Raw genomic sequence first — 5506 nt, forward strand, 5'->3', positions numbered from 1 at the left:
ATTCCTAGGTCTTTGGTCCACTTTGATTTGTCTTTTGGTACAAGGTGAGAGATACAGGTCAAGTTTCATTTTTCTACATATGGATTTCTAGTTTTCCCAGCACCATTTGTTAAAAAGGATATCTTTCTCTAATATATGTTTTCGGCACCTTTGTCTAATAACAGATAACTATTTATATATGTTTGTCTTTATGTCTTCTTCTATTCACATCTGTTTTGGCGCCAGTACCATGCTGCTTTTGTTACAATAGCTCTGTATTATAATTTGAGGTCAATACTGTGATGCCTCCAACTTCACTCTTTTTGCTCAGGATTGCTTTGGCTATCCTGGGTCTCTTAATTTTCCAAATAAAGTTTAGAACTGTTTTTCTAGTTCTGTGAAGAATGTCATTGGCATTTTGATGGGGATAGCATTAAATCTATATATTACTTTTGATAGTATGGCCATTTTGATAATATTAATTCTGCCTATCTCAGAACATAAAGAGCTGATTCCATCTTATAAGGTTTTCTTCAGTTTCTTCTGTGTTCTATAGTATTCATTGTAGAGGTCCCTCACATCCTTCATTAGATTAATACCATGTATTTTTTGAGGTTACTGTGAATTGGATAGTCTTCTTAATTTCTTTTTCAGCAGACTCATTATTGGAGTATAAAAAAGCTATTGATTTATGTATGTTGATCTTCTGTCCTACTACTTTGCTGAATTTGTTTCTAAGCCCTAGAAGTCTTCTGGTGAAGTTTTGGGTCTTCTAAATATAGGATCACATAGTTACCAAACAGAGATTATTTGAGCTCTTCTTGTGCTATATGTATCCTTTTAATTTCCCTCTCTCATGCTGGCTAGAGTTTCAAGAACTATGATGAATAGGAAGTGATGAGAATGGGTATACCTGATTGTTCCTGTTTTTAAATGAAACACTTTGTTTTTATGCAAGCAGTATGATATTGGTCTTGGGTTTGTCATATATAGCCTTTATAAGGCTGAAGTAAGTTCCTTCTATCCATAGTATCTCTAATTTTTTAAAAAACGAATGGGTGTTACATATTATCAAATTCTTTTTCTGTATCTATTGAGATAATCATGTGATTTGTGTCCTTAACTCTATTTATGTGGCATTACATTTATTGATTTGCATATGTTGAACCTGGGAAAAGAGCTACTTAATCATGATGCACTATATTTTAATGTGTTTTTGATATGGTTTGCCAATATTTTTTTCATGAGTTTTAAGATATTGGCCTAAATACTTCCCTTGATATGTCTTTGTCTGGTTTTGGTATCAGGGTGATACTGGCTGCATAGAATGAATTTGACAGTCTTTCCTTCCTTTCTATTTCATGGAATATTTTGATGAGGATTGGTATTAGTTCTTATTTAAAGGTTTGGTAGAACTTGGCTGAGAATCTGTCCAGGTCAGGGCTTTTCTTTGTTGGAATACTTTCGATAGCTCTTTCAATTTCATTACTTGATATAGATCTGGTTAAGCTTTCTATATCCTCCAGGCTCAATCTGAGTAAGTCATATGTCTCTAGGAATTTGCCAATATCTTCAACATTTTATAGCTTATTGGAGTATAAATTTTTAAAATACTCTCTGTTGAGCCTCTAAATTTCAGCAGTGTTTGTGGTGATATTTCCTTTTTCACCTCTAATTTGTTTACTTAAATTTTCTCTCTATTTGATTTAGTTTGGCTAAAGGTTTGTCAATCCTGTTTATCCTTTAAAAAAACAACTCTTTGTTTCTGATACTTTGTATTTTTTAAATTCTTAATTTCAGCTCTAATTTTAATTGCTTCCTGTTTTCTACTGATTTTGGTATTGTTTGTTCTTCTTTTTTACAGCCTTGAGGTATAATATTAGATTATAGCATGTAGCTAAGTTGTCGAGGCTGGCTTTGAACTTGAAATCCTCCTGTCTCAGCCTCCCATGCCACTGGGATTACAGGTATGTGCCACTGCACCTGACCCAATCTATATTGTTTGATTGAAGGAATTAGATCATTTGCATTCAATGTTATTATAGAGATGATTTTTATTTCTTTCCATTTTGTTTGTTTCCAATGCTTAATTCAGATTTGGTTTTCCTTTAACTAACTATTCTTGTGCAGTTCATCCCTATGATGGTTTTCATTTTATTTTCATTTCTTCATGAAATATTTCATTGAGTATGCTTTGTACTGAAAACTTTGAGGTTATTAATTCTTGAGCTTCTATTTATCATGGAAGATTTGTATTTTGTTTTCAATTTGGAAGGATAATTTTTCCAGGTAAAGTAATCTAGTTTGACACCCAGTTTCTTATAGAGCTTGGTATATATTATTCCAAGCCCTCTTGGCTTTTAGAGTCTGGATTGAGAAATCAGTTGAAATTTGAATTGGTTTAACACTAAATATGACCAGCCATTTTTCACTTGCAGCTTTTAGAATTCTAAATTTATTTTGTGTACTAGGAATTTTCATTATACTGTGTCTTAGGGCTTATTTATTGTAATTCTGTAAATTTGGAGTGTTGAATGCATCTTATATTTGAATTTCCATCTTATTCCTAAGATTTGAAATATTTTCTAAAATTATTTCATTGAAAAGATTCTGCATCCCCATCCCTTTAGTTTGTATTTCAGAGCCTTTATCTACCCCAATGATTCTTAAATTTGGTCTCGATGTTATCCCAGATTTCTTGAATGTTCTGAACATGGGCTCTTAACATATTTTTGTTATAGTCTACTTTATTGTCAATATTATATACTTTGTCTTCAAGGCATGAAAATCTATCTCTAACATGTCCTATTCTATTGGTCATGCTTTTCACTGAATTTTTAATTTGATTTATTGAGTCTTTCATTTCTAGCCTTTCTCTTGGGTTCTTTTTCAGAATCTATCTCTATTGGAATGATCTTTCACTTCCTATATTTTATCTCTAATTTCACTCCTTATATTGTCTTTTACCTCATAGATAAATTTAATTATGAACTTTCTGAATTCTGACAATTCTTCCACTGTGGTGTTGATAGAGTCAGTTGTTGAAGCATTATGTGCTGTTTGGGATGGCTTGTTCCCTGCCTTTTCATATTGTTTGGATGTGTAATTATATATTGGGATGGTTTTTGCTTTTTCTTAAAGCAAGGAACTACTTCATGAGATTCTTTCTCTTCAGAGCCCTGGGTTGGGTGATTATTCAGGTATTGATACTTTAACTCAATGTGGGGCCTCTGCTGATCCCAGTATCAGCACCACTTTGAGAGGACTCACTGAACCCTATTAACTACAAACACTTCAGAGCCAAGTCACATAAAATCAACCTTATGAAAAGCAAAAGTTATTGATATTATTTTCCATAATTCCTTTAATACAGGTATAAAGTTGTAGTCAAATTCTCTCAGATCAGTTGTTCTTTTGCTTCCTCCTTTCTATGTTGTGGGGAAATTAGGAATTGCTACCTAGCTCCATTCTGCCATCTTCAGGACTCTTCCCATATTTTCTTTATCCATTAATCTGTTGACAAGCATGTGGGCTGACTCCATATCTTAGCTATTGTGTAAAATTCTACAATAAACATGGGTATGCAAGTGTTTTTTTTTGTATGATGACTTTAAACCACTTTTAAAAATATTTACATATATCTCAAAGGAGCATTGAAATAATTCACAATTTAATGTGGGCTAAAGTATATGCTCTAAGAAATTAGAGTCTTCTTCCCTTTAGGAGCCACGAAAATTTTTATTTTTTTTTCCTTTTTTGGATTTGTATTTACCTTTATATCTCTGTAGAAAATCTATCCTTGGCAAATGGAGAAAAGCAGGTAGCAACACCAATACACCCACTCATCTCCAGCTCTCACTCCATAATGCAAAGTTTCTGACAAGGGAGCAGGGGTCAAACCAAGAAGTATTACACCTTCCTGGCCTTGCCTAAGAGAATTGACAATATTTGGATAAGAGAATGACAGAATTTAAGGCCTAGGTCACTTTTTAAAACAATAGAACAATCAGTTAATAATCAGAGTAGGTCAGCCTGAAATCTAAAATGAAGTTCAGTGAAAGACAATTGAAGAAGGCCATGTGAAAACCCTACAGGACAGAGCACCTGTTCAAGTTAGCACTTTTTCAGGAATAAATAGTGTGAGAACGTCTGAGCTAAGAACTACCATCCCCTGGCTGGCTTAATTTATAAACTTTGAAGGCCATCTCTAAATCACACACTTATGTAACACAAAGGCAGAAATCCTTGGTGGCTCAGGAATCTTAAGCATAATCTCTGACCAATCAGTGACTGATCATAAGCTACTCTGACCCAAGGACAACCAGGGTTAGCAAAGGTTAAATATGAAAACAAAAAAGAGTTCTGGTGTCAGGCTGGTGCTTTCTGGGGGGCGGGGAGTTAGGTTGGCTGTGCTGTGAGGCCTGGGACGCCTTGGCAGGCAGCTGTGGATGGGTTCCCCACTAGCCCCAGTCTTGGTGCTATGCTTGGACTGTGGCTGTGTTACTGTGTTCTGATGCCGTCTTGTACTAATCTGGCTACTGGAACCCCCAGGAATAAAGTAAAATACTCAAGGCTTTCCTACACAGATGATAGCTACGTTGGTGTTCAGTTTAAGAAAAGCCCTCCTAAGATCCCTTATAAAGCCATTTGCCACTGTGCTGTTTTTGATTGGCACCTTTCTCATTATCACAGGCTCCTTTCTGCTGTCAGGCTACATCAGCAAAGGAGGGGGGCAGGGAAAACGGCTGTTCCTGTCCTGATCCTTGGCATTCTGGTGTTCCTGTCAGGATTTTACCATCTGTGCATTACCTACTATGCATCTAAAGGCTACCAGGGTTATTCCTATGATGACATTCCAGACTTTGATGACTAACATTCATTTTGATAAGTCACAGTGGGACTGAACCCAGCTTTAAGATGTTCACATTGAACAGAAACTATTGACTAAGGGTTGAAGAATTATGCAGTTTGCAGATGTTGACAGAATAATGGCCAGAGTTCATGGGTCCATCTCAAAAATGTTCACCAAGGTTAATTATCTAATCAGGAAACACTCTGTTTTTCATCTGGCCCTGGCAAAACTCAACAAGTTTTTCCACATGAACATGTATCATGGAAGAATAACAATGCTTTCTGTCTGGAAAAGCAGGAGGTTATTCTATAGTGGAAAGTGTTACCGTTCCCTCCTTCTTTAGATGAGCATTTCTTTTAAATAGACTTCATTGTCAATTTGTTATTACAGCAAATGAAAGAGAGTAGTATGTCTAATTTCTTAGTTAAAATGAGTAATATATTTTTAAAATATCAAAAGATCTTATTCCCTACACTTATCTCTACCTTCACATTCTGGTGGAAGACCTCCATAAAAATCACATATTAGTGTGGATCCATCTGTAATATTTTTTACTTTATTTCTTAGTGACAAGGGATCAGGAACTTTTTAAGCCACGGAGTATGTTTTTAAAGCATAAGCACTGTCTCTGATACCCAATCCTGGGCCAGCTCTGATCTTGTTTCCCAATAGGTT

The 5506-nt window shown here is 35.2% G+C and overlaps 1 pseudogene; it reads left to right on the forward strand.

Annotated features, from left to right (window-relative positions):
* The first annotated feature begins 4459 nt into the window (after nucleotides 1–4459).
* Nucleotides 4460–4852, forward strand: LOC124091499 (transmembrane protein 230-like; annotated as a pseudogene).
* Nucleotides 4853–5506: the final 654 nt, after the last annotated feature.

The sequence above is a fragment of the Marmota monax genome, unplaced genomic scaffold (assembly GCF_021218885.2).
Source record: "Marmota monax isolate L192 unplaced genomic scaffold, Marmota_monax_Labrador192_F-V1.1 WCK01_AAM20220418_F8-fsc00170, whole genome shotgun sequence".
Classification (NCBI taxonomy): domain Eukaryota; kingdom Metazoa; phylum Chordata; class Mammalia; order Rodentia; family Sciuridae; genus Marmota; species Marmota monax.